The 25245-nt window shown below is 35.3% G+C and overlaps 1 protein-coding gene across 5 annotated transcripts in view; it reads right to left on the bottom strand.

Moving 5' to 3' along the window:
• LOC112051487 (transcription factor Sox-5) overlaps nucleotides 1-25245 on the bottom strand; it is a 374453-nt gene that overhangs the window by 132842 nt on the left and 216366 nt on the right. The window contains exon 4 of one of the 5 annotated variants that reach the window (XM_052888796.1): nucleotides 3730-3795. The exons of 3 other annotated variants lie outside the window; for them this stretch is intronic. The gene's annotated coding sequence lies outside the window, so the exon portion shown is untranslated. Of the gene's footprint in view, nucleotides 1-3729; nucleotides 3796-15563; nucleotides 15878-25245 lie in introns of those variants that run through there. One more of the 5 variants, XM_024090155.2, reaches the window with a different exon arrangement.

The raw sequence follows: 25245 nt of genomic DNA, 5'->3' as shown, positions 1-25245 counted from the left end.
GCGCATAATCCACATTGGAAAATAAAAAACCAAAATGAAATTCTAGTACATTAAAAACTCAAATCACTGTATCTAATTGAAACAAAACAAGAATAGTTCGTCGCAAGTAGACGCTATCTCGCCGAACAATGCGTCCGTACGAAATTACCTCTTATTATTGTTGTTTTATGAATTATCGCCTACATCTCAGATCTTTTTCTTTTGAGCCGACACCGGTAGCATTTATCATGTTCTCGCGTTATTGTTCCAAGATATGTACGGATAGCAGAAAAAAGTTCACATTTGCATTCTGTTTTGAATTTTGACGATCATCAATCTGGGGATGTCGTGTCTATGTTAAAAAATCTACATAACACATTACAAGAGGTCATGGTTAATTTTTATGTATTGATCATCATATCAGCCGATGGACGTCCACTGCAGGACATAGGCCATTTGTAGGGAGTTCCAAACATCACGATACTGAGCCACCTGCATCCAGCGAATCCCTGCGACTCGCTATGTATTGATACTTCGGTATAAATATTAGAAAAACATGCTATATACTAACCTAGCAAAAAACTAGATATAATCTGCGTTTTTTTATAAAACCATGATACTTTTAATCTATTTGGATTTTTACAGGCGTGGCGTTTTCACTCTTTTTAAAGGTAAAGTATATGTGTTTCTATTATCTACTCTATCTATTAATATTTTTTTGTTTATTTTAAGGGTTACGATTATGCTTATCACTAATAAATTAATTAATTTTGTTTTAAAACAATTATAATTTTACTTCAAATTTGTCACTGTTGACCGTACTTAGTAAGCAAAGATGCACATTAGTCATCGGATTTGGTCTTGTTTCATGGGAATAGCTCGTTTGTGTGGATTAAGAAGTTCAAATCGTGCTCAACGCCCTTTGTTAACGATTTCATCAAACGTGTGTTAGATTGTGACTCTATTGTTAACGTCAGTAAAGACCCGGTGAAAAATTGTTTCCGTAACAAGCGATATTGACAGTAAAAAAAACAAACAATAATGAAAAAATATTACGTAATTTAAAACTATTGATAAGCATTTAGGTAAAAACTTTAGGTATAAATAAAGTAAAAGAATATGAAAATGGAAATTTTAACAACTTCATAAACTTTAAAGCAAAAACTGCTTTCGTGCCAATTTTTAACACTACAATATGAGAACTCTAACAAAATCTTACTACGATCAGTTAAATAGATAGGAAAGTTATTTCCCCAATAAAATGCAAACTTTAAACACATAAATATTCAAAACAGTGTTAAACACTGTTAACAAGAAAAAATTCAAGTCAAACATAACTACAAGATAAGTTGAATGGAATTACTAGCAATTTTTCGACGATAAAATACAAACACGTAAATTTACATAACAGCGTAAAACGTTAGTAAAGTATTAACAAGATACTAATTATATTTACGCAATAACAACAATCAGTTAAGCTATAATACTAAAATCCCGCGTTTAACGCCCCTGAATGAGTGTTATAATATTCGCATCTAAACCCAAAATAAACCAAAAGCCGAACGGAAACGGCCGATATATTATTAGACACGACAATTCTATTATTTTTATTCGTAACATATCTCGCGAGAGTTTCAATCATAAATCTGGTATGATTCCTAGAACGCGGGGATATATTCAAACCCGATTTGGAAATAAAGTAGTGTATTTGAATAATTAGCATATTAAAATATTGTTGTTCAAACGAAAATTTTTATTCTTATTAAGTCGTCTAAATTAGTCATTCAACCTGTTTATGAGAAAACGGTAGCGTGAAGTCAAAATTTAATAATTAATTTGATAACCTTTGGTTATAATACTTAGTTTTCGAGACGGTTTGGGTTTAAGCGTTTTATCGATGCTAAAGATTTTACGATTGTAAATGTTAATGATAAAGCTTCTGTAGTTACAATTAACAAAATTATTTCGGACAATAGAACATTTCGTCAAACTAAACTTACAGTGCTAACAGACGTACTAGACCTACCACGAAGATAAACAAAAATCTAACTAAGCGAATCCGTGTTAAAGGAAACTCCCGTTTAGTGTTTCGGTTTCGAGCATTGTCTGTAATGTCATTTATTAGCAACGTAACACGTGTTCGAATCTATATCTCAGCGGTAGACCGATGTCGCCATTATGACCGGGGACATCTCTCACTCGCGCCGCAACGCATTATTTATCAGGAACACCATTCTGCTCATTGTTTCATAATAAAACATTAATTTTGTCAACGGCCTCCATGGCTGAGCGCGATACTCCAATATTAGAACTTCCGCTGACATTACAACAAGAAAACGCCACTCGGCATCCGATAAATCTAATTCTTTATCTCCATCCGCGACACGCGGCCAACGCAAGAATTTATAGAGAAAATAAATTGACATTCGCAAATGACATCCTCGCGATCGGCTGTTATTCCAACGACCGTTCTGAACACATGCAAATCTTGTACAATCTTCAATAAAAACAAAAGGCCCTCGATGAGTCGGAGCAAAAAGTAAAAACCACGTGCGTCGAGAATGGCAGCAAAAAGATCAACAATATGCCTAATCTACAATCCATGTCACAGGCTAAAGGTTACGGAAGGTTGCACAAAAAATCGTCTCAAAACGAGATGTGTTCCTGTGAATTCGACCGTAATTCCCAGATCACCCATTCAACTCTACATGTTAATGACCACGATTTAGAGTCCAAATTAACATGTTCAGTGCATCTGGATTTAAAAGCGGCATTGTTCGTACCTTGGGGAGTAGTGACAACAGATTTTTGTTTTTTTTTTTCATTTCATTTCACATATGGCATCGCAATCCTGGACGATATGTGACACATGTGTCGGTTTTAGGTTACTTCACAATAATGACTGCCTCTTCAAAGTTTCTCATATCTGAAACGTCCATTATATTTCGTGTTTTGTGGGATTCTAAAATCTAAAACAAGAGGCCGTGTCCTGTTCTTTTTCTTTGATGTTTTATAAGTACTTTTTGGCGGAACTCGATATAGCATAAAGCTTTCTTTAATGCAATTTGGTTATCAACATGCGACATTAAAGCAGTTATTTACTTAACATGATTGAACGGCAGGTAATTCTAATAATAACCTCTGATACGTTACAGAGTAAAGCATTATGGTTCTGCTTTTTACGGCCAAGACAAAAGCAATAAATCGTGCGCCCGCTGCAACTGAATAAGTAATTCTAAACCGAAAAGCTACTGAAACTTATCTGACCAATAAATTCAGCTCCGCCATAAATAGAACTATAAAAATTATTTTACGATACACGAGTGAGATACATTAAGACAATGTTACGCGCACATTTCACAATGGGCACATTATGGTTTAATTGATTCGACCACAATGCTCTTTATGTGGGCAACTGTTCGCCACAAAGAGATTATTGTCTATGGCCGGGCAGACGTCTGGTAACACTTGACCAGAGACAAAATGGCTTTGTGATGTTTGCCCGAAAGGCGCCATCCGTAATTCAATATGGAGTCTAATTAATGCAGTTTGATTTTGGAATACATTCGGCCTCGTATCGTTCTTTCGTTCGTTCGTCGCTTCTGAATAAATCTTTTGTTCTAAATTAGGGAGGAAAATAAATATTTAGAATCTGTTTAATTATCATAGACTACTAAGTAGGTATATCTAAGAACAAAGACATCGATTTTTGTTTTGCAATTAATATAAAGACGGTTAGGTATCACTTACATACTTAATCACATAGTTTGTTGATGCTTCTGTTTATGATATGTAATCAAACCAGCTAATAAGTACCTGAAATAAAAAGAAAAATATAATTGATTAATAAGTACTTACATTCATAGTAAAAAACGAAACGTTTGCGTCTCGGGACGCTCGACAGATGATCATTTAAACCTGCACGTATGCGTGAGAGAAAGGGAAACCAGACAGAGTGGCAAGTAACGCGTTACGTTATAAAGCGGTTTACTCAGTAACGGTTTCCTCACGATGTTTCACCTTCACTGTTTGAAGCACAAGTAATTATATTTTTTTCATATGCAAATGAATTAAAAGCTGGAGGTGCATGCCTCGAACCGGGTTCGAAGATACGCCCCTTCGAATCAAAGGTAGAGGTCATATCCACTGGGCTATCACGGCTTGCCTAGCCCTGTAGTGAGCAGTTAAACTTAACATGATTTGTTAAGTTTAACGGATGATCATAAGAATTTTTTAAATTCTTTACAAGTTAGACTTTGACTACAATCTCATCTGATAAAACGTACTCCTAACTTTGTACCGTATATATATATTATTTATATTAATCTTACTCTGAATCGCTAGAAAGCCACGTTATTTGTGAGTGTCATAGTCTACATTTTATCCCCGTATTCTCACGGGAACGGGAACTACGAAGGTGAAACCGCGTGGCGGCTTGTAATATTATGAAAAGGTAAAGTTTGTGGTATTGTAGGGGGTAATCTCTGGATCTACGGAGCCGATTTTGAAATTTCTTTTACCACTAGAAACTTTATTTGTGAGTGACATAGGCTACATTTTATTCCCATATTCTCACGGAAACGAGAACTGTGCGGGCGAAACCGCGGCTCATCTAGTAACCAAACAAAGGTGAATGCGCCGATTTGCAGACAATTTTAGACAACAGAGACAGTTGAAAGTAAACATGTTCGAATATCGACATCTGCTTGTTTGTTCACGTAAAAATGGCGTCCGGAACTAAATCGATTGACATATTGATCGCGTATTGTTTTGGGATTGATTTAGGATAAGTTAATTATAACTTCGTCGAGGGTGGTGACTGGTGTGGTACAGTTTCGATAGTTTCCTTGTTCTTTTTATGTCAATTAGATAGGAAGTAATTGTTGTTGTTTTTTTTGAAAGTATTGTTTTAATTTTAGATTTTTGTTGAGTGTTGTGCTGAAATGTTGTTTTTTTTTCCTGTTTTAGTCAACAGTGCATGGTACCTACAGCTCGTGCGGATTATCTTGACACCTGGCTCGAATGATGTTTGTACTGTGTTTGTATGGATGTGTTTGGTAGACAAAATTCAAAATTCATTTATTTGAATAAGGCTTAGTTTACAAGCACTTTTGAAAGTGGCAGGACATAAGAGGAGAGGAAGGCCAAACAAGAGATGGTTGGATTGTGTGAAAGAGGACATGTGTGTAAAAAGAGTGGATGATGAGTTAACGAGTAATAGAGACGAATCGAAAAGATTGACATATTTTTCCGACCCCACTTAAGTGGGATAAAGGTAAGGAGATGATGATGATGATTACAAGCACTTTTAAAAGGTCAAGATTATGTCATAATTTAATTTAATCTATTGGTGGTAATAATAGTCGAAAATTTAAAATTTTCGCGCTTTGGTCTGAGAAGAGCCCACAAAAAAGTTGCGGGCGTCCGCTTGTATTCTTGCAAAAGAATCTAAGTAGCTAAACTAAATTTAAATTATAACTTAGTTTTCTATATTTAAATTTTTTTTTTCTTCTTTTTTTTATTTGTAGTCATTGGTGTATTATGTGTGTGAGTCCAAATAAAATATTTTCTTTCTTTCTTTCTGAATTTTGTTGATCATGAATGTTAGTTGATCCGACTACGAAATCAAAGCTAAAAGCTAATATAAAAGAAATTATATTGTTCTACGCATCCTGCATCCTGTGGAAGCGAGATAATATATTTTTAGTAGCGTTCGGCATAAACTCGTAAAACTATTATAAATATGATACGATAGTTAATTTTATGGAAACGGTTACAATAATAATCAAACACGCTTGTTGTGGACTTCCGTGGAGGAAAGCAGCTGGTGGGAACACTTTTATTACAAAGAAGGCACTGGCGTGCATAGGTTTGTCGATCAGGGTATGCATTAATAAGAAATTAACCAAACTGGGAAAATCGTTAAAAAACACCTTTACATAGGTAAAGATTAAGTATAGACCTAGGCCAATTATATTAAATAATGTTAGATGTGTTACTAGCGCATGAAAAATGAATCACTCAAAAAAGAAAATTTATAGTCAACTCAATGTTAGTTGTGGTCAACATAGAACGTTATTTAAACTGATAATACCTAAATATCGTCTCTAATGTGGAGTTTTGTGTTCAGAAAGTGTAAAAACTATATATACCTATACATAAATATACATATAATGAAATTAAGACAAAATTGTGCATGTGTGTGCTCAGTATTGTAGCCTATTCTTCGAATCACTTTTTGCGGTGATTTTGTAGGGGCGTAACGGATCTATAGTATAAAACAATCATTGACCTATGCAAGTAAGTTGGACCAAAATGGCGGTCAACTGCGCTGGTACAATTATAAACTAAAGTGTTAAGTAAACGCGAGCTTTATGGTTTCCCTATATTTTATTAACTATTTTGGTCTTTATTTACAACCTTTTAAAATAAACATCAAATCAATTGACAATGTGATGTCCACCAGTAAGCATCGGATGACATTTTTACATAGAATCTCTTTTTCGTATGATAATATGGCAACTAGCATACGTGTGTTAGTGATATGATCGGCGGATTTAAAAGTCCGAGGTCCTGGGTTCGATCCCCGGCTGGGTCGATTGAGATTTTCTTAATTGGTCCAGGTATAGCTGGTGGGAGGCTTCCGCCGAAGCTAGTTACGATGTCGTGTAGAAACAGAAATGGGTGTGGATTTTCTTCCTTCTCCTAACAAGTTTGCCAGCTTCCATCTTAGATTGCTTCATCACCTACCATCAGGTGAGATTGTAGTCAACGGCTAACTTGTAAAGAATAAAAAAAAGTGTAATTTTAAGCGTGTCAGGAATATTAGCGTAACGTACACCAATACTGAGGCAATCGTACGTCCCAATACAAGACCCCTTTCACACAGAACAACACGTATCGCAACACGTGCATGCTCATTGTGTAGACGCCATAATGGCCGTTTCCTCTGCTATTTGGTTTGACAATTGTACAGGAAACTCTTTATTTTCCCGATCCAGACGCGCGGGCAGTGGGCACGTTTGGGTTCAATTCAAATTGTCGTCGAACTGGCTATTTATACGAACTAGTGGATGCCAGTGACTTCGTCCGCCCTAAGACCTCCTTAATCCGGCCAAGTCGCAAAATCCGTTATCAGTAGACGTCTAGTACCTACCTAACTATAAATTAGGTCCCTGCTAAAGGGAAATGCCCACTTATAAAATTACTCACGTATCGTCAACGTCGTTATCAACCCATATTCGGCTCACTGCTGAGCTCAAGTCTCCTCCATGAGAGGGGTTAGGCCAATAGTCCACCACGCTGGCCTAATGCGGATTGGCAGACTTCACACACGCAGAGAATTAAGAAAATTCTCTGGTATGCAGGTTTCCTCACGATGTTTTTCCTTCACCGTTTGAGATACGTGATATTTAATTTCTTAAAATGCACACAACTGATAAGTTGGAGGTGCATGCCCCGGACCGGATTCACCGGACCGAACCCACACCCTCCAGAATCGGAGGCAGAGGTCATATCCAACTGGGCTATCACGGGTTTTTTTTTTCGAAAAGTACTTATGTGTAGATGAAAACATGATGTTTAGTTAAGGATCTAGTTAAATAATTGGCTTAATAAAAGTATGTTTCTTAATCTAAGATTAAGTTCCATAGGTGAGGTACCTACCTTTATTCCTTACAAGTTAGCCCTTGACTAAAATTTTGGAGGTACCTCTTTGCCGGTAGGGTGGTAACTCGCCACGGCTAAAGCATCCCACCAGCTAGACCAGGACCCATTTAAGGAAAACCTCTTTCAGCCCAGCCGAGGATCGTACCTACGATCTCCATCTTGTAAATCCACCGCGCATACCACTGCGCCACGTAGGCTTTCGAAATCTACTTATTTAGAATACCTTATTAATAGTGTCTAATTTATTTATTTTGATAGGTATTATACGCGAAAAACCGAAGAATCGAAGCGATTCTTTGTTTCGAAAAACAACTCGACTTATTTATAAAATCCTTTCACCATTAGAAAGCTACATCATCAACGAGCAACATAGGGAATATTTTATCCCCGTATTCCTACAGGAACGGGAACTACGCGAGCGAAACCGTGTGGCGTCTGCTATACTGTAATAAACAACCCATGACAAACAGTCCGTGAATTATTCATACACGATCAGACTTTCTTTCCCATTCTGTGTCACAAAGAGGCCTTCCTTACCATGCACTTGGCTGGCCCCACAATGATTGTGTTGTAATTGCGCCATAAAACACGTGCTCAAGCGAAGGGTCGCGACTACAATGGAGGGTTAAAGCCCACTACACCTACGGGACCTTTTGTACTTTTGGTTCAGTGTTTGACCCAATTCATGAACTTAAGCGTTATTGAATTAATAAATATTTGATTTATTTTGCTATTACGAAAATTTACGTTCGTTTTGTTTGGAAACCAAAGAACGATCATCATCAATCCATATTCGACATACTGCTGAGCTCGAGTTTCCTCACAGAATGAGGATGCGGATTGGCAGACTTTATACAAGCAGAGAACTAAGAAAATTCTCAGGTATGTTTCTTCACGATGTTTTTCCGTCACCCAACGAGACACGAGATATTTAATTTCTTAAAATGCACATAACTGAAAGATGGAAGTGGATTCAGAACTTACACCCACCCGAATTGCAGACAGGGGTCATTAAAAGGGTCATGAAAGATCGTCGGATGATGTAAATTGTACATTGTTCAGATATAAATTGCTTACTAATCTAATCTAAATAATGGATAGTGACTACTCAATTTCCATTTTTAAATATTATACAATCAACATTCCCTAATGGAATAGCGCTGTGAGGTATCGAGTGTGCATAATTTGAGGACCGCATTCTGTTTACAGTTTTGAAAAGCATGCAGATTACCTACGATACTGCATGATACCAGGAGGTTTATTGCAGGAGGTTTGTTGGTCCATTTTCTTGTTATATTCTACCTCCTTTGGTGTCCAGTGAATGTATATGGACTGAACAAATGCTTTGTAACCATTTTATTGATTGTTTTATTTGAATAGAAGAATTTCAATCTCTACACAATTTTATAATCATGAAGAAATTGAAAAGGGAATGTATATAAATAAATAACGTATATTATTGGTCTTTATATTACATCTTGTTCAGTGGTTCCTTGCTAGGTACATAATAAATAAGTAGGTATTCATATTTAACAAAATCGCTCACCGCTCTTAACTTGTACCACAACTCTGCCCACTAAGCGAAAGAAACGGAAGGCAGTTGTCTCCGAGATCGACAAATAATAAAGGATTCAATCCGAAGGGCGGCCATTGTTGTTGGACGGGGTTTATTTTGTATGAAAATCGGTGTAAAGTTTTTAAAGGGGTGTGAAATCAAATTAAGGGAATGCTCAGCGTGACAATAATTGGCCAATCAAGTTTATTATGACGAATTGCTTGGGTGAATTTCATTATTTTTTATTTAATTTTTCTAAAAATATTACCTATTTTTTCAACATCTATCTACTATTTTACAATTCCGGTGTTTATAGAAGGGATTTGGAAATTAAGCTCACAATGAAGCCTTAACACGGAATAGTAGGCTTAGGGTGACACTTTATGATTGATTGTGTAACGATCAAAAACTCTGCTCTAAGATCGGAATGTTACGCTACCAACTGTCAAACATAAATTAATTTACTAATTCGGTGTAGGTTATTAATTTTGTTAGAAGTGAATTGCACTGTATTGTGTCGTACCGAGAGTCGTTATTTATTTAAATGACGCTGCGGAGTGAATCTTCTGTACTTGTACCTACATATGTATTCTGTGGTCTAGATACTTATGACAACTTAAATTATTTTTATGACGCTACCTAACTAAAATAATTCGGTTACCTGAGCATAATTATTATGTTATTTACCTACCTAAGCTTGTTTTATTTTTTAACAATTTTTTTTTAATGTTTGACAAGCTGTTGAAAAGGTATGAATGATAAATATCTCAATAAAATAAAGTAGGATACAAATTTCATATTCAAAACACAGTGGGGTTAGCATAAACAAATTCTGGACAAAATACACGAAGTCGATACAAGGTGAAACTCCTTCTATCACTAACGCGTTATTCACAATGGGATGAACAAAGACGCGTCGTGTTCAGACGTGTTGGGAATTAATAAAAAAATCGAGGGCAAAACGACGGGGTGGCGACAACACTGCCAGCTAGCGTGAATCACATGTCACAAAGGTGACGTGTTACGTGACCGACCTACTCAATACTTGTCGGATAACCATGCGATTTCTTTTGCAAAAGATTATTACACACCATATATAACTTTGAGCAACGTATCATTGATATGTAACATATAAAAACCTTTTTTATAAGTTAGCGCTTGATTACAATCGCTATTGATGATAAGTAATGATATCGCGTGAGATGTGGAAAGGATATTGGGTTATACAACAATACCCCTGTCAGAACACGGCATTGTAAGTACCTGAACTTTACCCTACTAACTTACTACTATCCATCTAAGCAGACGGAAAAACCTTCTAGAAGCTATTACCAGAATAGATTTAAGCTAATTTGAACATTATTACTATATCTATGTAATTTTTTTTAGATATTTTTAAAATATTTTTAATGAGTAAGGTCTATACTTAGTAGGTTATTGAAATAGACTTATAATGATGATGATTTTAATTCCTAAATTTACTACCGCTGGGAATCAAAGCCAGATCCTGTCATTACAAACCGACATAATGTTCAGAGATTTCAAAGTAGTAAATACTCCTAAATATCTATTATTGAAGTAATTTACGGGTACATTTAATATTAATATAACGGTGACGGAAACTATAGAAGATCAAAGTGCATTTCAAAATATCACTCGCAAACGGAGTCAAGATACGATTTCAGGTAGGCAACTAATAAAATCATCATTATGATGTTCAGTGCCAACTTTATAGCATTACATTTCAATAAATAAACTCGGCAAAATCAAACGTATCGAATAGGTAGCGCAGTAATCCTATATACAAACTTCGCATATTGCCTTTGCCTAAACTTACATATCGACGGAGACGAGTTCTAACTTGGCGGGATCTTAGGCATAAAACCATTGATTACCTACATAAGTACTAAGGTACAAGATCTTATCCATACCTACTCGTACTCGTAAGAAGAAACGTGCTAAAAAGTTACAAAAATAATTGATGATGTTACAATATTACCTAAGAAAGGTTTGACTTAAGATATGTATGCCAATCAATATGTCTTAAATCATGAATTAGGAAAGATAAAAATAAGCGAAGTAAGCGAAGATATCGGTATAATTTTCTGAAAAGGATTTGATCGTAACTCGATGTTTAAACGTAATGTCGAAGGGAAGAACATTTAAAATAAACAAGCAACTTAGATAGCGTCTATACTGGAGTTTACCAAAAATAAAAAATATTAAGTAATATTTAAACACCGTTAACAACTCCAGTTACCATTAATTCCAATAATATTGTTTACAAGCAACTAACAGCTTTTTAGGGCGCCGTATGTACCGACAAGCACTTAAACATTTTATTAGCTTTGAAATTTAAATGACGTAACTCCTTTAAATCTCCCTTAAGCGGTCGTCAACCTGAAATAAGCAGCATAACACACTTCATTAGCCCATGGACCGTAAACTCTTTTAAAACGCCATAACAGACCACAATGTTTGATTTAATCGTCGCGATCTTTAAGACCAAACCACATCCTATCGATTTTTTAGAACTCCATAAATCGGTTATTAAAAATCGACCACATCTTCAGATGTTTACGTGCCGTATCTTTGACGTTGCCTATTTAGTATTTCTGTTTGGTTGAATAGTTACAATTTTTTCTTTAATATCCGTGGCATCCGGTACGTGTGCTAGGGTTTACATTTTATTGGATTTACGACTGTTTTCATTGCGGGCACTGTTTAATATAAATATGCTAGACGGTTTCCTGTTGGTTAATAAGAAAAATTATAAATTAAAAACAATTGGACATGTTGCACATCAAGTCTTTTATTGATGGGAGCGAGAATATTTTTGTGGCGAGATGAAAGTATGAAATGTATCAAAATAACTCAAAACTAATTATAAATTGCACTAACATTTATTTTACTTTGCCTAACAATCTCGGCATCATTGAATCTAAAATTCATGTAAAAAGGTAAAATAAAAATGCCAGTTTAGTTGAATTATACTAATATCTCATGTATTTAAGTAGCACATTATTTTAAGTAACGTTTTCCTTTGTCACACAAAATCGAACCGGTGGACAAATTAAAACAAAATTTAAAGCCAATAAACTTTAAAAGTTTTTCCCGGTAGGTAATGGACTGTATCTACCGAACAACGGTAGCAGATATAAAATATCATTCTTTACTGCTTATTATATTTTAGCACTTTACTTCGGTGATATATATTTTTTTACTGTAGAGCTTAAAATGCAAAGATAAGTGTTCATCAACCAAGAATTAGAAGCGAAATAGTTGAATTGTTGAAACTTTTCTTAATCACCACTAAGTCTAGATTAGCTTAGCTTGCTTAGTTAGCATTTTCTTGACAAAAGGGACATCCAATTAAGGGTAACTCCTTTGTAATGACAAGTATTATAGTGATCTTAGTCATCTCTGAATCTATCTATGTATCCAAAAACTCCAGACAGCTGAAAACAGTAGCGAGTCAAAATGTAATTCAAATCAGTTCTTTGGCAAATGATAGATCTACATCATTTGAGATCACAACCAGGATTGTATATACTTTAGTAGGTAGTTACGTACCAATCTATTAAGTATTTTATGCAAATATTTTAAGACTTAATAAACTTCAAATTATTGAAATAAAATGAAGTTTTTGGACTCTATTTTATTAAAACGTCACCTCTTTATACAACGCTTCTTTAAAGTTCGCATCAAATACGGTAATTATAACAAATTGATCACCTACCCTCTCATTTTAACGTATTTAATATGCTAATTAGTAATTTATGCGGTTATCCAAACTTTTCAAGGTGTCAATAACCCAACAAATTATAATGTAAATCTGTAAGCGATGCACCGCAGCGGCTATTTAATGATATTTGTCAGAATAGACAACTGGAAATAACGTAGTTTTATGGAGACATAAATAAAATTAGTAGTCATTAGTATTTAAATAATTGAAAGGGTTATCTAATGGTGTGCTTTTAAAAACAACGAATCAAGCAATTTGTCTTCTTATAAAGAAGATAACGCTACAAGTAAACAGCCTCTTAGAGATAATTACACTGATGTTCTCACGCGTAAGAAATGTCGAGGTGAAGTGTATTATTTAAAACTAGGTAATAAAACATGAGAGATTATAAGAGATTTATTTTGCTATGTTCAACGAATTCGAGTAGCAAACACGCATATTTTCACGGAATAATTTTACTTATTATTCATGTACAACTTTGATTACACCGTTACTCTTGTCAAGTGCAACAATAGAATTTATATTATTATTTTTATTTTTATGAAAGTCAACATTAAGTAAAAATAATAAAAAAGTTGCACACTGTTGCTAAGCATACCACCGGGCGGCCAAAATTCCGACAATTACTTCTTTTACTTTTATATACCGCAGCTTAATTTTGAAATTTAAAACGGTATAATTGTCAGTTGAATTCGACAATACCGTAATATGCATTATTCTTAAAGGCGAAACCGCCGCGGGCCGCAATTAACAATTGTCACCCATAAAATAAACTCGTTATTAACAAAATGATGTTTTTGTGGTGATTTGGGTTTTCAAAAACGTTCGTTCTCAATTGTAACGCATGAAGTCGTTTACCATTCAGTTATATGCTAACCAGCTGCCAAAAATGCTAATGAGAGCCTGACCCATTTACTTCTCTGTTGGAATTGCTGAAGACAGGCCGTGCATTTTAAACAATCCAATCCAATGTATTTTTTTAACAATTTAAGAAAGAAAGAAAATAAATGTATTTATATCTAAAAGTTACAGACAGTCAGTAACCTCTCCTTATGACAGCATATCTGTCTGTAACCATTTAGATACGTAGGTAGGTATACTTGAATTTTGTACCACTTATGAAAGTTATATAAAAACGTCATAATTGATAACAATCGATATTTATATGTAGAAAAACATGGTCTAAATATAAGCACTTCTAATATTAATATATTTTTTGTTTTAAACAAAAACATTTCTTAAACATCTTTTAATATTTCAGGCACCTGTTTTACTAACTGCAATAAGCTAAGCTCGCAGAAGCATTTTAAATTGAGTTAACTTCTTTCTATATTATTTCTTACAAGATCAGGCAAAGGCATTGAAATCGAGAAATAAATGAGAGATATTGCAAAGTTTCTGTGTGTACGTAGGTAGTTGGGTAGATGCCTACGCAATTAGCTCTTTACCTTGTTATCTAATTACTGTTATTAATCTTTTATTTCGATTAATTGTTCTTGTAACTATTAAAATAATTTGTCGATTATAAAGTTTAATTAAACACTATTAATATAAATGATAATAATTGCTACATTTACAACAAACACACTGATTGTTAATTAAAATATTAAATCAAAGGTATTGTTCATAATAATCTCAAGCTTTTAAGTTAGTAGGTAGGAACATACCTACTACGTAGATATTAGAGTAATATTAATAAATAATTGAGTTTGACAAGACACTCATATTATAAATAACCAAAGTTCGTGTGTGTTTGAGATTTTGTGTGTATTTTTGTTACTTCTCTACGTCGCAATTACTGTACTGATTTGGCTGGAAATTGAGGTAGATTATAACCCTGGTTATACAGACTAGGCATGCAGTAGGAAATAGACTACTTTTTAACCTAAAAAAATCCATGGTTCCATCCATGGAGGTTTTGTGTAAAATAAAATAGGTAGGTATCATGCGAATAGAGTCGCGAGTTTCCGCTAGCTTTAAAATGGGTTTAAGTATTGCTCTCGTCTAATGCAAAGATCTCTTTTGATCTAAGCTAAAACCTATAGGTATAAGTATATTAATAAGTACCAACTTAAGATAGGTATATTGATTTAAAATGGACACGAATAAACATTGGGTCTAATCCAGAATTAAGGATATGTACCAACCTACCCTATGTAGGCAGGTTAGGTTAGGTGCCTCCTTATAATTTTGAGAAAGTAAAACAATGTGTTGTGGCGTGGATCCGGGTAATAAATTAATAAATAATTTTATTAAATTATAAGCAAAATATCTCTTTAAAAACTGACAAAATTTTGTCCAAATTTTTTACCATTAAACCACTGTGCGTTTAGAAAATCGCCTAGCGAATCAATTAAATGTTTTATTAAGTAATTACTGAAATATTTATTACATTTTTAAGCCTACTTGTTATTTTAATATCATGCAAAGTAAGTCAAAAATAATGACTTATTAAAAAAATTACGAGTAGGTAACTCTTGCCAAATAAAGCAAAAATTATTTTAGCTGTTCGTTTTCTGTAAATAGTAACTAAGATTTTGTTAACTTTTTGTATTATCTTAAGCGCTTACACAGTATCCTATGTGTCCTAACTCTACTACACACAATATCACTTACCTTCAAGTGCGTTACCATTGTTCCTGTCGCCTTTGAAGACATCGGTGTAAACGAAACGATAGATAGACCAAAGCAAAAAATCAAAGAAAACAAAAAAAAAAACAACTCAAATAAAACAAACACGTAAAATCGTCCTATCACAACGATTCTTTGGCATCATTACACACCAGTCTTATTAACAGTCACAAATTATAAGAACAACACACACAACAAAAAAAAATATAGTCCGAGACACAGAATAGTTCGTACGCGATCGTGTTCGATATTCAAACGCAAAACGCGACACGTCCGTCTATCGCGCGCAGTGAACACACAATGCTGGCAGATCGAAGAGCTTCGACAATACGCGCGCGCTACAAAAGAACGCCCCGCGCCTCGCGCGTGCGACAAGGACGCACGGAACTAATGTCACTGCCCTACGAACAATGCCGTCCTTCCACCACCTTACACTCAAACTTATAATCGAACCTTACATTCTAACACTAAAATACCATTCTATACATCATCTAGAATTTCCTAGGCAAAGAATTTCAGGACCTTTTATTTAGAAATGATCAAAATCAATTGTCTATGCGGAATAACAGCGCGGTATCTATACAAAGGCGTAAGGCCGTCCCGTTCTCGCGGACGACACTGTGTGCGCGGTGTCACTGTCTCTTTCGCGCGATGCGGTTTTCTGAATAGACGATGCGCCGTCCCGCTCTAGGCCCCGCCCCGGAGCGTCTTTGCGCTGGCCCGGTGCAGTGTGCGTATAACGATGAAGTCCATTGTGGAGTTCGCACACAAAGCGATCCAGGTGGGAGTACGGTCTACGAGGGCGTTTAAAAAGTCGATACAATCGCTCCTTTACATTCTCGGGTGTATTTGTGAAGAAAATTTTCTTTATTTCGACAGTCGGGTGCGCTGGGCGTGCGGCTAGCGAGGCGTGGCCGGTGGAAACTCCATTGTCCGCCATTGGCGCTCCCATTGTCATCGCCACAACGGAGTTTCCCATCGGCGACGTCGGCCCGTGAAATACGATGCCGCCGTCGAATATTTTTAGCCTCTGCCGCTTCTACACAATACATTTGCATATCTGTAGTAAAAAATCGCATTATCCCATAGTCGCGCTTTTGATGGAACCTGTACTTTTGTATGAGGACTGGTTTCGATTGTTTATAACCGACTTAGGGAAGGAGGAGTTTATCAATTTTTTTTTTAATTTCTGTGACAGGTTTGCGCTTGACTACGTTACAGACTGTACACTGAATATGTCTAGGTACTTATTGTGCCTCAATAGCTCAACGGTAAAGGAGCTCATAACCGAGAGGTGGTGGTTCGATCCCCGCCCTCTTCACTATTGTCGTACCTACCCACACCTAACATGGAAGGGAATAATTGACCATAATTAAAAATATGGCAAATATTATTTTATAAACAAAAAGAAAACAACTAATAGCAAAATAAATCTTCACCTACCTAAAAGTTTAATGTTTTCTATGCTACTAATAAAAAAAAACACACATTTTTCAATTTCCTATTCGACCTGACCAGGAAATCGAACTTAGGATCTCATAGTTTATACCTAAATGTTTTTTTAATTTTCGTTATGTCCCTACCTAGCCCCAAAATAAAAAAAAATTGAAAATTCGTTTGCCAATTGCCTACTCGCAGCGCCGGACCGAGGTAAATTTTAGAATGGAGCGAGATCCAATTATGGCGCCTTTTGCGCACGTAAATTCATCACATAAATTTCTTTTCGATCTTGTCTTTACCATTTCGGCGCCCCCTAGGATTTGGCGCCTGGAGCGACCGCTCCGTTCGCCTACTTCCGGCCCTGCCTACTCGTACCTACAGGTTGGTTTATAGTCTTCGGAATAGGCAGCGCAGTCTTGCTTCTATAAAGTGCACTTCATTGGCGATAAGTATAACGAACCAAGGCCAAAGAAAAACATTTAACACATGTTGGGATTCAAACCTAGGACTTCTATGTTGAAAATCCTGAATTAACATAAGCTGGGACTCAAAGTTATTGCATAAAACCAAAGCATCAAATATGCCACAGAGAGGTCATCAGAAATCCAAACTTCTAAATTCGCTAAATGTAATATTATAAAGAAACTACTGAACCGATTTTAAAAATTCTTTCACGACTAGAAAGCTACTTCTTTACCGAGTAACATAGGCTATATTTTATACCCATATCCCCACGGGAACAGAAACTACACGGGTAGAACCGGGCGTCAGCCAACCTTTGATAAAATCTACAACAGACTTATTTTCTCCATCCTTCAGAGCGCTATTTTAGGGGCATGGCTATCAGCTGAGCCGAAACTGTAATAATTCTATTTTTGACACTACCATTGACATTTTGAGGTTGCCGCCAGATCGTGGTGTTAATTAGAGATCATTTTCACTTCGAGCCAGAGTTGTTTGAGATTGGATTTCTTTTTAGAACACAGGAGAAGGGGAAGATTTAAGAACATAAACAGAAAATGCGTCTTTTAAAATGTGTAATATATTTTCTTAGATTGTTGGATTCATAAGGTGTTTAACTAGGGTAATACGGATAAGTAATGATTTCTTATGACAATTCAGTTAGCAATGACCCAACGCTTATAGTTCTTAGCATATAGATTATAGATACCTACATCTACTGCTCTAGATAGCTAGGTAGGCTACCAACCTATAGCGAAAATTTTCCACTAACAGTAGATCTAGTCTATTTGTTTTGTCACCTCTATGAGTATAAAGAAATAATAGTCACTCATTGAATAAGATCTTCAATAGATTTGATTAGTTTAAGCCTATCTAATTCTACAGTGCCTACTATCACTTGGGAACAATGATAATTTTTATACTATAGATCGGTTACGTCTCTAAAAAATCACCGCGAAAAGTGATCCGAATTTAGCTACACCACTGAGCGCACACGTGCACAATTTTGCCTTTAATTCCATTATATATTTATGTTTATATAGTTTTTACACTTCCTGAACACACAACTCGACATTGTAGACGATATTTAGATAGATAGATAGATATATAGAAATCATTTATTTGTTAGCACAACACATAACTACTTAATAACTTACAACCAAAACATTTAGGTATATCTTAGTAATGACAGAAAATGTGTTGTGCCAATAAAATGGACCTGACTCAGCTATTTAAGAGGTATTATTTGTTTAAATAACGTTCGTTGTTTAATAAGCGACTAAATTTAAATTAAGTCAATTTTCCACATTTGTCCGCCTCAGTTTTGATGCGCTAGAACCCTATCTGTAGTATAAAATATCATTGCTTGGGAATATCTTTAAAACATGAGTAAATTTGCGTGTCCCATCTTTTACCATTTCTACACTTACCATCAGGTGAGGTCGTGGTAAAACGCGAAAAAAAACCGAATATAGATCTAAAAAACCTCATAGCTACACACTGGAAACACACACATAAAATCATACAGTAAGCTAGACATACAAAAAAACTCCATACAATTCTAAGCTTCTTCACATTTTACAAGGTTTCTTTGTAAGCAGACAATATGTCTCATATAGGGCGCAGCGCAGGCGTAACGGAATGTGTGTCTCGGGGTATCACCCCCCGGGAGTGGGGGGGTTATTATCTACCCAGGGGTGGGTGCAACCCCCCAGCTTTATTATACTGGTTCCAAGCGAATTGCTTTTTGTTTGTGTAAGCTGAATAGCGTATTTAGTAATGGAACTTTTTGATTTCGATCCCGGCTTGTCTGCGTTTAGGTTTTTGAAAATTGTTGTTTTTAGTGTTATTTTATTTGATTAGTTATTTGTACAGAGTTATAGTGCAATTGGGAAAGTGTTGGTTTAGGTATATTGTAAGCGTTTGCTTTCGATTTCCAGCGTGGCTTAGGATTTTTTATTTTCTTTATTGGTTATGGTTTAATGTGTGATAGGTAGGGTGACTACTACTCGACTGGACTGGCATAACCGTATTGTCAAGCGGTTTAACGTACCGGTACGAAGCAGCGAACAAACCTTTTTTAAATCTTTACAAGTTAGCCCTTGACTACAATCTCACCTAAAGGTAAGTGATGATGCAATCCAAGATGGAAGCGGGATAATTGGTAAGAGGAGGATGAAAAATCCACACCCCTTTTGGCTTCTACACGACATCGTACCAAAACGCTTGCTTGGCAGTACGTCTTTGCCGTTAGGGTGGTAACTAGCCACGGCTGAAGCTTCCCACTAGCCAGACCTGGACCAATTAAGAAAACCAGTCAAGGGGTATAAAATCTATTGGTAGGTATTAGTATTATAAAGAGGTAAAGGTAGTGAGGTTATAAGAGGTTTATTAAAATATAAGACTTAGCACTAAATCCAGGAACACGTGATTTCAAGCCACCAGTCTTACCACTGGACCAGTGAGGTATATAAATTGGTATTGACAAACTTGTAACACCCAATAATCTTTTAAATACCTACTTAACTACCTTTGATCAAAAGGCCTTAGGTAAGCTTTTCATTAAAATTAGATAAATATACCTACTACTTACTTACCTACTACGGTTCCAAAGATATAGGTACTTATCTATTTGTGAACACACAATATTAAAGTGTATAAATTACAAGTAATAACAGGCACATACGAAACATAGAGATAACATTATAAAATTAGGGCCTGTATTGATGAAAGTGAAAAAAGACAGCGCGACAAACGCAATTCGTGTTGTGACGTAATTTATGTGATAGTTAGCGACTTAACTAATAAAAATCCGACTTATTTGTGTCTTATTACCATAAAAAAATCGAGAATTTGTCGCCTACCTACAACTGCTTACTTGTTATAGCTCTGCCAACATGACAATTGCTTTAGACATTAGGCACTAAGTAGGTTGGTAGGTATCTTTAAACTGTTGTGCTGATTTCGTTGAAAAATTAACACAATTTTTGTAGACAGATTAGGTAGTAGGTAGTTGAATGATTACAACATTAGACACTTTTAGGCACCAGCTGATCCTTAACACTTCCAAGTCAGAAATGATATGCATATCATACATATCATTACTAGGGCATAACTTTGTCACAGCTTGACCAGTAGGCCTAACAAACGATTTATCTCCTGTAGAGAAATAAGACAAATTGCATAGAAATAAAAATTAAAAAATAAATAAATACTTAATTAGATTAATAGATTGCATCATCACTTACCATCAGGTGAGATTGTAGTCAAGGGCTAATTTGTAAAAAGCAGTTGTGTATAAAAAAAATTAGACCTCTTTGATCGCGTTTGGGAAAAAGAAATGGAACTGGGACAACTCCCCGCCATTGCTCGACATTTTGTCTATTTCTGCTTACGGAATATGTTATTGGTCGCATGTTAGGCTTACAGTAATGTTTTGATATGTTTATATGCGAAGGTTTTAAATATCTTTGCCACTGTTACCACAATTACCTACATACCGATTTGTTGTTATAAAGTGCGATTTGTAAAGTTGTTTCAGTCGCACCGTCAGGCTGGTGCCTAAGCTGTAGAAACCGAAGTTTGTAAGAGCATCAAATGAAACAAGTTGTCAGGGCTGTACCAGTTTATACGGTGGGGTGAAGTTAGCGCCGCGGGGCCCTTTATACAGTTCACGGATACCTTGCGGTTTGTGAATTGTGATTAACTGGAGGATTCCCTTCTATTAGAACTTGCGACCCTAATCCCTATTTGTATCTATATAGAGATAGATGGCATATTGAAGGAATTAGTTGACTTTATACTCTATTGACTTTATTTATTTATTATTCTACAAAAATCATATTTAATTTAAGCCTAACCATAGTGCAACACAAACCACAGTTGGTTTTACTGTGCAGTGGTTATTACATCATTACATAATACAATATTTAAGAAAAAAATTGAATAAAAAACAAAAAGAGAAGAAAAACAAAGAAAAATCATTAGCGGGTAGTTAAATATCATAATTATAGAGTGAGTAAACCGCTGCTTCGACGATACACGGGCCAAAAAGTATTCCTTTAATTTCCGCTTAGTATGTACGTTCGTAAAATATATTCGTATATTTTAAAAGATTTTTGACCGTATCCGGAAAATCGTTAAATATTGTTGGAACAATATATTCCAGCCTTCGCTTACCATACCCATTTAAGAAATTAGGTACATCTAATTTAAATTTGCGTAAATTGTCAATCATTCTAATTCAAATATGGTAGTGAAACTTAGGTTTTCAAGAAGCAGTACATAGGTAAGCAGGTTGCAAGCATTCGAGATGACTGGATGGCAAATAAACAGGAAGATGCTTAAGATTTCTTGGAACAGCTTCGAACCTAATAGAGTAGGTATCGACTGAAACTTACGAACAAAATAAAAGAAAACTCATGAAATATTGAGCTTCTTTGACACTAAAGAAGCTTAATTATTCATGTTATCTACATGCTATGATACAAATTGTCAAATGTCATCCGGTGCTTATGGTGGATATCATATAGTATGTAGATTGTAGATGACACTTTGTTGTCCACATCCATAGGTTGATAATAAAGGGCAAAATAGTGAATAGGCCTACAGGATGGTATCAATGACACTGGCACCCATAAAACTTAACCTAACTTGTACCCAATACGTAATCAAAAGCGGAAATCTCTACACAAACACTCTAACAGATACTTCCAAGAACCCTCAAGACAACACTAACAACGGACCCAATCAAGTAATTGCTATTCGCCTTGGAAAGTTAAATAGGTTGGAGTTACTGTATCAACTATTTAATTGGTAGATATCCCTTAAAACAAAAGGGACTCTACCAGCTTTATTTACAAGGCGACTTATGTATTATTACGATTACCATCTGGTTCCGGGCTGCTACTGAGAAATTATTGAAAAAAAAAAAAAAAATTATTAATAGAATATTTGCCATTTCTTTTAAATATGGACAGTATTCTCATTCCCCTCCTACTAGTCGAAAAAGACTGTAGGTATTAGGAGTGGGTACGACAATAGACCAACGGGGCGGGGATTGAGTCATTGAGCTATTGAGGCTTAATTTTTAAAAATAATGATAAAATAATGATTCTACTTACATATTTAAAAATATGTAAACCCGACGCAGCTTTCGAAACCAAGATTTCATGATCTATGCCAATTAGCAGAGTAAAAAAAATATTATAAGCGACTAACCAATAGACCAACGAAAAAGTAAATAAATGAATATCTTGGATAGGATAAAGTCACAGTAAATGTGATTAATTTCAAGGCAAAATCCATTTTGGATATTTTAAAAATACTCCCAACTGAAGTAAACGTGTCCATTAGTCGGACTAATGTTCATTTATTTCCCCCCCTAGCCAATATTTCGTGTAACTCGCTTAGCGACGATGTCCGCTTCACTTAGTTTTTTAATGATGCTTTTACAGTTTTTTTTTTCGGGAAAAAATCAATAAGGTCGCTTATACGCTGAGCGGTTATTTTGGTTGACCGTTTTTTAACGGCGGCTCTACAATGTCACATCTTAAGCCTAACAACAATATATTTTAAAGTATTTACCTAAACTATGTTAGTAATACTACCTAAATAATGATCATAATTATGTAAAGTATAGGCCACTTCCAATTTTTTCCATTCATCTCTTTGATTGAGTGTATTTTTGATTTTGAATATTCCACTTCCATTCCAAACAAGTGGAAATTTTCAATAGGAATGGGTATCACGACAATATTTTAGTGGGTTATTATTTCATCGGACTCTATAGACCTCTTGGATTTGAATCTCTCTTATAACTGTGGTGGCTATGCTTAGATTACATTAGGTAGGTAAGCAGTAGGTACTGTCTACTGCCTTAACTAGTCAATGGAATATTAAATTAGATAAAACCGACAAAACTATTGAGTTTTGATTATTAATAGATACGTACCTTGTACCTTATGACTATGAGCTCCAAAAGGCATAGAACATGTCGAAAGTGAAAATAAACAGCAAAGTAACAAAATGAGAATGTGTCTAAGTCTATGAATATAAAACGCACCCTTGTAGCCGGCCTAAGCCATTTCCATTTACAGCACTTAAGACTGTTTATGCATTTAAACGATTTTATTTTTTACCTACATGTTTCTAATGTGTTTTGGGTGATATTTACAGAACTTTTAGCTTTTGAAAATTTATAGGTAAGTGCCTAAGTACCTGATCATTACCCAAATGTACCTACCAACAGAATTAAAAGAATCAAATCTATGATTTTCAGGTTTCAGACACGCAACTTAGAGGCTATTGGACATCGAATATTTTGAATTTCAATACCAATTGTTGCAGTCGGCGTGAAAAATCCGTAATTGTTACAAACGTCTGTTTACAGTTTACAGAGGAAGCTAGCGTAGGTTCGCTGGGCGGCACACAGGTAGCTGACAATAGGGCATTGTGTGGGAGGCGTGGCCCATTGTGCCCCTCGGCCAATCAGGGCGCCGCATTCAACAATAGCGCACCGAATTGGAATGCCGCGTCAACTCTATTGTCGGATTGGTGTGATTATTTCAAATTTAGAATTGTTCAGCTTCAAATTCGTTCATTGTTCGTGATACGTCCAATCTCAAACTAACGTTAGTTATATTTTCATAATTTTGTTTGTATTAACTGTAGTTTTCTCGTCTTGCGTTCAATTAATTCATCTGAACTGTACAGAAGTCTGAAAGTACCTATAGGTATTATTCCTTACTGCACCTTTATTCGTTTTCTTAGTTTTCACACACACTTATTGTGTGTGCAAAAAATAACAATCGCATACATTGTTATGAGCCCAAGACATGGAAGCATAATAAAAAATTTGATAAACATAGAATGTTTAAGTTGAAGCATGCTTGTCAACGCTGACTGAAGGGATTTGGCAATTATTAAAAGTATCTTGCCCAATGTAGTAAGTAACGCCTTATTTTGGTTGCTTTATATTGCTTGTTTGTAATAAATAGGTAAGTAACTACGTAACTAAACAGTATTAACTTGAGATTTTACCTACTTACGAATAAGTAGGATTGGCAAAAGCCTACTTCAGCTAATTATTAGTTATACAGACTAGGCTAGACCAATTTATCAAAATAGACCTACCTACTAATGAATTCCATGTAGATAATATGACCAATGGTGGTTTAGCTATGATAAACTGGCTACTAGATCTTATATCTCTCGAGTTTTCTAACTAAGCTCATTATTCTTAAGATATCTACGGGTTATTTATATTCAATATAAAATAGCAAAATGGACTTAAACGATACGTCAAGTGTTCAATGCTCTCGATACTGTCGCGTGGAAAATAAGATACGCTTTACCTAAATATAAGCTTTAGCAACTAATTAATAAAATAATAATAGACAAGTACCAACATGGTTAGCTAGATTTATCGAGGGAAAATGTCTGATTCGGTAGGTAACCGAGTGATTTTTTTTAAAACGCAATCGAGTTCCTCCACGAACTTATTTAATATCACGTCCGAAGTCTAAGTTTCACGAAAGTAATTCATTTGAACATCTATTTGCCTATAAGTGGATGCCTATTCAATAAAAAAATATACCTACCTACAGATGAACATACACCCTAAGAAAAAGAAAAAGCTACCTAGGTAGGTACTAGCAATTGTAAGACAAAATTGCATGATTTGTACGCATTTTCTGGTTCTGTTTATTGTTGTACCTACTTATTTAAGGTTGTTATTTTTGAAGTTTATTTAATGATTGATTTT

The sequence above is a fragment of the Bicyclus anynana genome, chromosome 23 (genome assembly GCF_947172395.1).
Source record: "Bicyclus anynana chromosome 23, ilBicAnyn1.1, whole genome shotgun sequence".
NCBI classification, from domain to species: domain Eukaryota; kingdom Metazoa; phylum Arthropoda; class Insecta; order Lepidoptera; family Nymphalidae; genus Bicyclus; species Bicyclus anynana.
The sequence above is the reverse complement of the archived record's forward strand: the minus strand, read 5'-3'. Positions and strand labels throughout refer to the sequence as shown.